The sequence below is a fragment of the Rhincodon typus genome, chromosome 26, assembly GCF_021869965.1.
Source record: "Rhincodon typus isolate 14 chromosome 26, sRhiTyp1.1, whole genome shotgun sequence".
NCBI classification, from domain to species: domain Eukaryota; kingdom Metazoa; phylum Chordata; class Chondrichthyes; order Orectolobiformes; family Rhincodontidae; genus Rhincodon; species Rhincodon typus.
The window spans coordinates 23,597,104-23,609,125 of NC_063357.1; the positions used below are offsets into that span (position 1 = coordinate 23,597,104).

A 12,022-nucleotide genomic window follows, 5' to 3' on the forward strand; every position below is an offset into this window, starting at 1 on the left:
CTTGATGTCAAGGGCTGTCACTCTCACCTCACCTCTGGAATTCAACTTTACTGTCCATATTTGATTCAAGGCTGCAATGAGGTACGGAGCTGAGTGCCCCTGGTGGAACCCAAACTGGTGTCACTAAGCAGGTTATTGCTGAGGTTATTTTCTGAAGAAGGGTCCCGTCCCGAAATGTCAACTTTCCTGCTCCTCTGATGCTGCCTGGCCTGCTGTGTTCCTCCAGCTCTACGCTGTGTTTTCTCTTACTCCAGCATCTGCAGTTCTTACTGTCTTTCAGAATTAATCACTCTGTTTCTTCATCAGTTGGGTCCTGCTTGAATAGTTTGTGGAGTATTTTGAGGTATCTTTGCAAAGTGTTGTAGCACCCTATCTCGTTAGTCTTTGTTTCTCGGGCATGAGTCAGTAGGTGGGTTACTTGTCGCAGAATTCCCAATGTTTGACATACTCTTGTAGCCGTTTATTTATATGACTGGTCCAGTTTATTTTCTGATCGGTGGTACTCCCCTAGCTGTTTCTCGAACCTCAAGGGCTTGTGGTTAGATTAATCAAGGTAATGAAAAAGTTACAGCTCAGATTTAGACTGAAAACAAAAGTAATTTGGACAGCAATTTCTGGTGCCTGCATATGTACAGTTAAAACTGGTAATCAGTTACTATCTAAATTTGCCTCCTCTGATCACGTCACTATACGGGAATGCCACTGAGAAATTTGACATTGAAATAAATGGAAGGTCATGGAGTTTCAATGCTTGAGATATGACACCACTAAACCTGCGAGGAAAAATGCTGCCAGTCCAATGCAGTGCAACAACTTTTAAACAGCAGGTTGTTAATTACTGCACAACAGACTCCTGTAACACTGAAAATTAGCTTTTGTTTTCATCTAATTTTCATTGTATTTGGACATCTAATTAGAAATAATTTAAAAACTTATTTGTTTTAAAGAAACATTTCACTCTTATTTCTCTAACATCTGTCTTTCCTTCCCTCATTTTGCTTCCTGCATCTGATTTGGCATTTAGTTAACTATTTTAACAGACGCTTTCCTGGTTCAGATTCTGTCCAATTCCTTAATCATTCTAGACCTAATGATTTTGGTGAGACTTCTTGTCATTTATATAAATGATTTGGATGTGAACATAGGAGATATGGTTAGTAAGTTTGCAGATGCCACTAAAATTGGAGGTGTATTGGACAGCGAAGACAGTTAGCTCAAAGTAAAACGGAGTCTTGAACAGATGGGGCAATGGGCCAAGGAGTAGCAGATGAAGTTTGATTTAGATATGTGGTGCTGCATTTTGGAAAGTCAAATCAGGGCAGGACTTATACACTTAATGGTAAGTTCCTAGAGAGTGTTGCTGAACAAAGAGACATTGGAGTGCAGGTTCATAGTTCCTTGGAAGTGGAGTCACAGGTAGATAAGACAGTGAAGAAAGTGTTTGGTATGCTTGCCTTTATTGGTCAGTACATGGAGTACTAGAGTTGGGAGGTCATGTTGCACTGGACATTGGTTTGGCCACTTTTGGAGTATTGCATGCAATTCTGGTCTTCCTCCTTTAGGAAGGATTTGTGAATCTAGAAAAGGTTCAGAAAAGATTTAAGAGGATGTTGCCATGGTTGGAGGATTTGAGCTATAGGCAGAGGCTGAATAGACTGGGCCTATTTTCCCTGGAGCGTTGGAGGCTGAGAGGTGACCTTATAGAGGTTTATAAAATCATGAGGGGCATGGATAGGGTAAATAGGCAAGGTTTTTTTCCCTGGGTTGGGGGAGTCCAAAACAGGAGGGTATAGGTTTATGGTGAGAGTGGAAAGATATGAAAGGGACCTAGGGGGCAACTTTTTCGTGCAGAGGGTGGTTGTGTATCGAATGAGCTGCCAGAAGAAGTGGTGAAGGCTGGTACAATTACAACATTTAAAAGACATTGGGATGGGTATGTGATTAGGAAGGGTTTAGAGAGATATAGGCCAAATGCTGGCAAATGGGCCTGGATTTATATCGGATATCTGATTGGCATGAATGAGTTGGACTGACGGGTCTGTTTCTGTGCTGTATATCTCTATGAATTTATGATTGTTTGCTCAGTTCACAAAAATCCCAGATTCCACCCACCCCTTTGAAGGTTACATTCCTAAAATGGGAGGAGGTGAGGTGCTGGATTGTAAGGTTGGGGAACTAAAGTCCTTGAATATTTCCTTTTTGCAGAAAAGGTGTAATTAAGAATGGAAGTAATGGGATCCCAGTTGTTGGCCCAAAATTACTGATTGAGATTCTTTGGTACAGGAGCTGTCTGTCTGTCTTGTATGCCACAGTAACTTGTTTGGAAATGGATTTTACATTGATCATTACAACATGAGCCATGCAAATTGCCAGTATTCAGGGTGAACAAAAAGCACATTCAAACATGTGTAGCATTAGTGGGCAATGAAGTGTTTAACTTCAGTCTGCTATCTACACATCTATTGCAAGATATTTCAAGGTGACTGAATTTTTGTTTACAGTGTTTGACTGCAGGCCTTGGCTGGCAATTTGGAAACCCCCTGTTTTTTTTTTGTTGTTACCATGAATTAGTTGTCTGTCCTCTACTGCTTTAATGTAGGCAAATGCTGAGGAACTACTGTTATTTATTCCAATGTATCAATATTCTGAGGAAAAGTGCATATTTTTAATCAAATCTTGATTAAGTAGTGGCAAGTAGGAATGTTTACCCCTGAGGCAGTGGCTGTCTATTCAGTATCTTTTCTTTTGAATTGGTATTACAGTTTTCAGGTTTGTCTTGTGTATAGTGGCTGGCTCAGCAGTGCTATTTTCTCCCATAAACAGTCCCTTGTGCCTTATGATAAGGGATGGGTCATACTTCCTCCTACTTAATCACGTAATGAGATACCAACGTAATAAGGGATGTGTTCATGCTTCCTATTACTTCATCACACGATGAGACGACCAATGCTAATTAAAATAGTACTAGTTTGTGTAATCTGAGAAAATATATTGTCTTGCATTCAGTCAGTCTAGTCAACAAGGATCTAAACTGTTTAGATCTTTTAGACTTTCAGCAGATCACTTTTTTTTTCTAATTTGTGTGACTGTTGTCCACTTTTATTATTGACAGGACTCTTTCCCTGACTCCACATTTACCAATAGGGCCACCAGTTCTCACGTGCATCTGGAAATGTTGGGGGTACTCTGAATCTAAAGCTGAGAGGATGATCCGTGAAATACCCGTTTAATACTCTACTTGATATTGCATCCAGTTTCAGCAGTTTCCTCCCTGAGAAGAATTAGGTTAAAGTTGTTTCAGCTGAGTCCAGGTTGAGTCAATTGACCTGTAATGTTTCATCTCAAAGTGGTATGAGTGCACTGAAATCTGTCACCTGCTTCAGTCACAACTGCAACATCAGATCAATGCAAGGATTACATTCCCAGTAGCAGTCAAGGTGACTGTGGCAATGAGCATTTGAGCTGGAGACATTTGTTGCACCTCAGTTTGCCATGTGCTGTATGAGGGAGGTCATTCTCACTCTTACTGCTTGTTGAGGATTGACTACATTTGTAATGACGGTCCCCAAATCATTATGATTGGATTAAATTGTTATATTCCCAAGTAAGGAGGGATGAACTGGTTTTCGTTTTAATTTGGGGTCTTAAGATTCCTTTAAAAAAGAACCTCTCTCATATGTGGCTATTTGTTTTTCCCAATCTGAATGTGTTTATTTAAAAGGGAGCCAATTTACCAAGTTAAAGTTTATTGGCTATTAAAAACCAGGCAAGATAATAAACATGATGCACACACAGATTAGAAATATGATTTGCGTAACAAATTACAGTTAAAAAGACATGCAAACCAGTTTTATGAAGCATGCTGTTATGACACAGGGATAGAAAGCCAAACAAAATCAATTCGCTATCACAGGATTCGCAACAAAGTGTAATTAAAACATTTATTGATCCTCAAATTTGCTCAATTGTTCCCAACCAGACTTCATGGAATAATGACTGTTGGGCACCAAATTTGTAACTAAAACAAAAATTAACAATTTATTATTAATAATGTAACTTTTCTAACAGAACATTGATAAGCAACAGGCATTCTAAATAATATCTATGATCTAAGCCCAATCTTCTTTGGTCCTAAACCTCACTCTGTTACTGACAGACACAGTTAACGGCTAAATTGGAAAGGAACGTAAAAGAATTGTAATTTGCCAGCTCGATAACAGTTTCAATGATGAATATCAGGCCTTCATGAATTCTTGGATGATGGGTTGTATTATAGGCACGTAGGATTGTATATCTTGCTTGAATTCTGAGGTGACCAGTCAATGAAAATGGCCTCAGCAGACTTCTAGAATTATTCAACAAATTCTTACAGACTGGGCGTCTCTTCTTAGAACATTCAACAAGTTAATAACTGAACTGAAACCAGAGAGCAAAACAAAAGCAACCCTATCCAAAAACTTTCAAAACAAAACTTCTGCTCAAAACCCAGACAGAACCAGTTCTCTCTTTATTTTCTCTCTCCTCTTTCTTCAACATTCTTTGTGACTAGCTGGCCAGTACCTCTCTTACTTGATCAACCAATTCAACATCCAACCAGCTGTTAGTCCCTGAGCATAGCAACATCTGGGGTACCAAATTGTTTACAGTGTCCTTGGAGCAGTAATCAGCCTGTATTGTCTTTCTTGCCTAGTTCCCCCATAAACATCTCTCTTGTTCTCTCCTTGTATTAAAAGAAAACAAACTGATGTTCAAAGTTCAATCCTGAATTTTAAATCTGTTCCAAACCAAAAATGAGAAAATATAGTGATGGTCCCAATAGTGAATGTAGGAAGTTGTAGCTGATGGATGATACTGGTAATTCCAATGTTGGTAGTGTTGTAGTTCTTTTTGAGATTCTGGGCTCAGCAAGTTACCTTAACAGGTTTTTGTACTGTTTCCTTTTTGACGGTGACTGCACTGGCTTGTTTGGCTTCTAGCAAGCAGAGTGAGAGAGCCTTTCTTTACGTGCAGTGTAGAGATGTCTAATGGCTGTCTTCAAGCTATGAACTTCTATGCACACTAGCCCATACTGGCATATCTGCCCACATGTAAACACATACAAGTCCAGGAGAATCTGCAGTTTAGACCATAATTCTGCTGAGAGAGGTAGTCAGATTGTCATTGTCTCTGCAGGCACAAGAAATCACAGTGTATTTTGTTTTGAATTCTATCTCCTGCTCTGAAGGGTTGCTATTTGAAGTTCCTTTGGCACCTTTTTCACATGTAATATTTCGTGGTTCCTCCCGGGGCTTTGTGATCCACACAGGGTTTTGCCAGACAGCCATTGAACATACATCTGCAGTCACCCTTTGGTAAGTCATTTTCTTTTTTTAAACAGAAGACTCATAATTGAATGTTAAATATGTCTGTAAGTAATGTGAGATTATAATCATTATCATGGATACATTTCATCCTGTCTTAACCAGAAAGAAGCAGGCAGAGTGACAATGCAACTTTGCTGGGATTCCCAGTTTCCTAATGTACATATTGCCGTTAAATGCAAGCTTTTTATTCCCTCAACATCTTGTTACACAGGCAGTGAATCATGCAAGTTTTGGTATGCTGAAACAACACTTCAGCTACCTGGAGTAGTTTGGAAGAAACCTGCAATATTTGGTAGAGGAGGTGTTGAAACTTATTGGTCTGTTGCATGCTGCTCAACCTCTTTACTATTTGGGGTAGATAGCCCTTGTCGTTAGTTTGTACAGCAAACCATTTTGGAGCAACCATATTAGCAAGTACAGAGGCAAACTACACTAGCCTTACTGACAGGGCTGTCACTGAAGTGTTCAGTTAATTGTGATGTGAGTAAATGCAACCCAATATCCTATTCACTGGCAATACTAATTTTCCCTATGTCACTGACCATGCATGCATTGTAAATCCTAATGCAGAAACAAATGCTACCATAAAATCAATCTTTCAAACTAAATTTGTAACTCAAATTATTCCATGTTGCATACAAATATTAACTTATTTAGTTGTTGACAGGATGTGTGCACTACTAGCTAGGCCAACATTTATTGTGCATGTTTAATTTCCCTTAAGGTGATGGTATGCCACTTCCTGGAAACATGGCTATAGTTTGGTGCAGGTACACCCATGAGCTGTTAGGAAGGGAGTTCTAGGATTTTGACATGGTGACAGTGAAGGAACAACAATATAATTCCAAGTGAGGATGATGTGTGTCTTGGAGGAGAACATTCAGATGGTAGTGTACCCATGATTCTGTTGATAGCATATTTTGGATAATATGCAGTGCTGCCAGTGTACTTCAGTGTTGAAGGGAGCGAATGCTTAAGGTCATTGATAGAGTGCCATTCAGTCAGGTTGTTTTGTCCTGGACGATGTTGAATTTCTTGTGTTGTTGGATCTGTGCCCATCCAGGCAAACTAATAGCATTCTACCACTCTCCTGAATTTTACCTTATAGATGATAGACAGATTTTGGGAATTATTGAGGTGAATTAATTCAGAATTCCCAGCCTCTGAATTGTTTTTGTAATCACGTTATTTATATGGATGGTCATGTTCAGTTTCTGATCATGGTAACCCACACGATGTTGATAGTGAGGTTTCAGCAATTGTAATGCCATTGAATGGTTAGATTTTTCTGCTGGAGATGATAATTGTCTGGCACTTGAATGGCCGAAATGTTATTTGGCCATCCTGCATGTTGACCAGGTTTCATTGCGTTTGGACATGGTCTGCCTCAGTATCTGAGGAGTGACTAATGGTGGGAGGGAATCATAAGAAGGTGAAAGATGGTTAGTCCTAGGACTCTATCCTGAGGAACTTGGGGCTTTGTGGTACTGTGGTAGTGCCCCTATCTCTGAGCTAGGAGGCCATTGTTCAGTTCTGTCTGCTGCAGAAGTTTGTAATAACATCTATGAACAGGTTAATAAGAAAGTATCTACCTTGAGAAAAAACTGCAACAATGTCCTTGGATTGAATTAGTTGATCTCCAGCAACCGTCCATCTTTGTGCCAAGTATGACTTCAAGCAGTGAGATTTCCCTCATATTCCCATTGACTTCAATTCTGCAATTGTTCATATTTGGACTGAGGCCATAATGTGGTCAGGAACTGAGTGAACTGTCTAGTGTTATAAAGTTGGGTAGAGTACTTGTGGATTGAGAGGCAGGAAGTTAGAATTTGGTGTTTGGAAAATGCTGGGGGGGTGGTGGTGGTGGGAGAGTATTGTGTGGTCCCTTTAAAAGTTTGTGTGTTTCTATGCTTAGAGATTTAAACAAAATGCCTGTGAGCAGCTTGAAAGTTTGAAAGTACATTGTGAGCACCCAAAGTGAAACATTGTATCAAAAGGTTGTACAGTTAGCAGGCCAAGAAGTAGTTTTGTTTTGAAGACAGCAAGTTTTGAATTTAGCCAATCAAATTGAACCAGGCACTTAGATACCAAAAACCAATTAAATTTAAATCTGATGATTTTGACAACCTAGGACAAATCCTAGTTTAATAAATTGATATGTCATCGAGGGTATAAAAAAAAAAGGACAGTTGGACAAAGACGGGAGAGCTAACTGCCACCTGCCAGAGTTAACAGCCATTGCTCTCAAGAGATGACTGGCCCTCACAAAATTCTCTAAGCCTTAGAGAAAGCGCCATCTAAAAATCGAAGGTAACAACAGCACCACTAGTTAATATTCCTGATAGAAGAATCGACGGGGAAGGCAGAGAGCATTCGGAAGGACGCGTAAGCTGGCTGTAACTTTGAGAGACTAAATTCTATGTTTTTTGTACTTTGTTATTTTATACATGGGAATTCTATTTATTGGAACAGCATACCATTAGAATCTTGTTTTATTCAGCAATAGTTAGTAATTAGAAGGGATTTATTCAATTTGTGAATAATTTAGTTAATTTGTTCACTGTTAGAGTTAGATAAATAAATTGTTACTTGTTGATTGAAAAGTGAGTGTCAGGGGTTTATTTTGTTTAACCACTAGAAGTTGCTGAAAGGCGGGTTACACCACTTTTCATACTCCTTTTACAGATTACAGAGCAATATGCTCCTCTTTAGGTATTTTGGTTTTAGTTCTCAGAGGGGGTCAACGTCCACTTTATAACAGATTAGGGGTTCTTTTCCGGGATTTGAATGGGTCAGAATGGATCTGAATGGATTAGGACAGATTTGGGGTATGAAAGGCCACAGCAAATTTAAATGGACTTTGGGATTAGTGTCCTAGATCTTTGAATAAAACTTAGATGAGAAGTGGAAAGTCGGTTTAATTTTGGTTGCTTGTTGTTGGTTAAATCAAGAGTGAGGTATTGGCTCTTTGGGTTACTAAGAGTTTCCTGGGGGTGGAGGAAGTGACTTTATGAAAGGTGAGCAAGGAAAAGCTGCTGGAATTGGCAGACAAGGTGGAACTGGGATTGCCTTTCTCTGTGAGAAAAGAAGAGGTAATTACAGCAATAGCTTGACATTTAAATTTGCTGAAAACACCACAGAATCTTTGGAAATGGTTAGAACTCAATTGCAGATGAACAGGAAAGGGACCTGAAACTGTTTGAATCACGGTTACAACAGAGGAAAGACAAAAGGAGAAAGAGAGAGAGTTTGAACTTCGGAAGTTGCAAATTAGACTGGATAGTTGATTTAACATGATGGAAATGAAGGTTGAAGGTAGAAGCTAGGCTTAGTGAGGAGGAGGGTAATGATGAATCGACTCAATGTAGCCATAGACCTGGTATGAATATATCCAAAATGTGAAAACAGTAGCAAACTTCAATAAAAAGATGTAGAAGTCTTTTTCGTTTCCTTTGAGAAATTGGCTAAATGGATGAACTGGCCAGAGACTGTGTGGGTAATGTTGATTCGGACCATGTTGGTAGGCAGGGCTAGTGAGATGTTTATAGCACTGTCAGAGGAGGTGTCAGGAGAATATGAAGAAGTAAAGCAGGCTATTTTGAGTGCTTACGAATTGGTACCAGAAGCATTTAGACAACAGTTCAGAAATATAAGAAAGGAACCAGGTCAGACTTCTGTCGAGTTTGGAAGAATTAAACAGAACAACTTCTATAGATGGATGACAGCATTAAAGATAAAAAAGACATATAAGGATCTTAGATATATTATTCTGCTGGAGGAGTTTAAAAACTCACTTCCAGAAGTGATAAGAACTGGTCTTGAGGAACAGAAAGTTAAAACAGCGAGAAGAGTTGCTGAGTTGGCGGATGAATACGCATTGGTGCATAAATCAAAATCTAGCTTCCCACGGCAATTTCATTCCATGAGGGATAGAAATTGGGAAAGCGGGAGATCTTTCAATGAAAAACAAAATAGACCACACTGGGAACAGTTTACCACATGTGAAAAAAGAAACCCAAGAGGGTGGAAAAGAGAGAAAAACCTCAGGTGTTTTCACTGCAATAAGGTGGGACACACAAAATCACAGTGCAGGTGGTCTAAGAAAGGTACTGGGAAAAAGGATGTGGTAAAAGAGGTTAAACCAGTGGGATTAGTTGAGGTAGTGAAGGAAATCCCAAAAGAATTTGAGGAGCTGCAGGAGAGTGTACAGCCTAGTCATGGACTAGATAATAAAATAGTGCCCGATCTCTTTAAAGATTTCACTTGTGTGTGTAAGGTTTACTCGGGTAGAACAGGGGGAAAACGTAAAGAATTTAAAATATTGAGAGATACGGGAGCTGATCAATCTCTAATAGTAAGAGGTGAAAATATTTGCACTCCTTCTGAAATATTGTCTGAGAGAGTGATAATCTGTGGAATAAATGGAGAGAGAATTAATGTTCCCAAGTGTAAGATATGGCTAGAATGTCCAATCGAGACTGGGGAAGTGACAGTGGGAGTGATAGAAAAATTGGCTATTCCAGGAATACAATTTGTTCTTAGAAACGATATAGCTGAATCACAGGTGGGAGTGATTCCCATTGTAGTGGAGAAGCCAAAAGCAAACCAGGGAACTGAGGAGTTAAAAGGAAAATACCCTGGAATTTTTCTGAACTGTATGGTGACAACATCCCACTGCCATAAATTACAACAGGAAGGGAAAACAAAAGAGAAAGATGAAGGAGTTGAGGTCCAGCTAGCTGACACTCTGTTTGATGAAATAATAAAGGAAAAATCTAAGCAGGTAGAGGATAAGGCAGAGGTGTTTAGTTCTGAAAGATTAATGGAGTTACAACAAAAAAAAACGATAAAGGATTTATATCAAAAAGCCTACTCTAAAAAGGAATCAGAATGTACTCCAGAATGCTGTTACCATAAGGATAAAACCTTAAGGCAGAAATGGAGACTGTGGCAGGTTAGTGCAGATGAAAAATGGGCAGAAGTTCACCAGATTGTATTCTACCAGCAACACAGACAGGAATTATTGCAGGTAGCACACGAATTACCTGTATGAGGTCATCTAGGAGTAAGGAAGACTCGGGCTAGGATACAGAAGCATTTCTATTGGCCTGGACCACATGAAAATGGGGTTGAATTTTGCCGTATGATGTGTACCTGTCATATGTGTCAGATGGTAGGAAAGCCACAGGCAGTAATTGAACCAGTGCCTTTGATACTAATTCCCACATTTGAAGACCCTTTCACATGGGTTATGATTGATTGTGTAGGTCCCCTCCCTAAAACCAAAAGTGGGAATCAGTATTTGCTAACCATAATGAATGCATCTACCAGGTTTCTGGAGGCACTTCTATTACGGAATGTCAAGGCAAAAAAGGTTGTGGAGAAGTTGCTTGCTTTCTTTACCCATTATGGACTCCCCAGGGAGATTCAGTCAGACCAAAAGTCTGATTTTACTGCCAAAACATTTAAGGAAGTCATGGATAATTTGGGCATCAAGCACTTTAAATCAAGTGCATATCATTCTGAATCCCAGGGAGCATTGGAAAGGTGGCATCAGACCCTAAAGACAATGCTGAGGGCTTATTGCCAGGATTACCCAAATGATTGGGATAAACATATGGCATCTGTATTATTTGCTATTAGAGATGCTCCAAATGAATTAACTCAGTTTACTCCATTTGAATTGATTTGCGGACACAAAGTAAGAGGGCCTTTAAAATTAGTTAAGGAAAGATTGATAGGTTCGAAGTCAGAGATCTCACAGTTGGATTATGCATCTGAGGTGAGAGAAAGGTTAAATAGAGTAGGTGCATTAGCTAGACAATATTTGAAGGTGGCACAGCACATAACAAAGCAAGAAGCAGATAAAAAATCTAAAATTGCTACGTTTGCCCATGGGGATAAAGTATTGGTGCTGTTCCCAGTGGTAGGAGATCCCTTCAAAGCAAGGTTTAGTGGTCCCTATCATATTGAGAAGTTGAGTCAGGTGAATTATGTGGTAAAGATGCCAGACAGGAAAAAAACCTATCGGGTATGTCATTTGAACTTGCTGAAACCTTACTATGACAAGAAAAGAGAACCGGAGAAACAGGTATTAGTTACTACCACCCAGAGTGAGGATTCACATGTAGATGAGTTGGATTTTGATGTGCCGCAGCATAAATTGAATAATGAGGAAGTCCTTAAGGAATGGGATAGGGTAGTAAGTTATCTGGCCTAGGAACAGAGAACTGAATTGAAAGACTTGTTGCAGTGCTATGAGGATATATGTAGAAATAGAATGGGGACGACTAATACCATAGTACATGAGATTGACATAGGGAAAGCTGTTCCGATAAAACAACACCCCTACAGGCTTGATCCTCTCAAAGCAGCACAGGTTCAGAAGTGATGCAACAAGAAGACGACATAGAGCTGAGTCAAAGTGACTGGCGTTTGCCAATCATGTTGGTTCCCGAACCTGATGGTACTCACCGATTCTGCATAGATTATCAAAAAGTCAATGCCGTGACCATATCTGACTCATACCCAATTCCAAGGCTGGAGGACTGTGTGGAAAAAGTAGGACATGCCATTTGTATCACAAAGTTGGAAATCGAACGGCACCCGAATATAGTTCAACAGGTTTATTTGAAAACACAAGCTTTCAGAGCCTCTCT

General features: G+C 39.6%; 1 protein-coding gene across 1 annotated transcript in view; it reads left to right on the forward strand.

The window, feature by feature from the left end:
* The first annotated feature begins 5,202 nt into the window (after window positions 1–5,202).
* The window catches only part of LOC109937109 (RAB guanine nucleotide exchange factor (GEF) 1), a 29,359-nt gene continuing 22,539 nt past the window's right edge, over window positions 5,203–12,022 (forward strand). The window contains exon 1 of the mRNA XM_048612363.1: window positions 5,203–5,351. The gene's annotated coding sequence lies outside the window, so the exon portion shown is untranslated. The remainder of the gene's footprint in view (window positions 5,352–12,022) is intronic.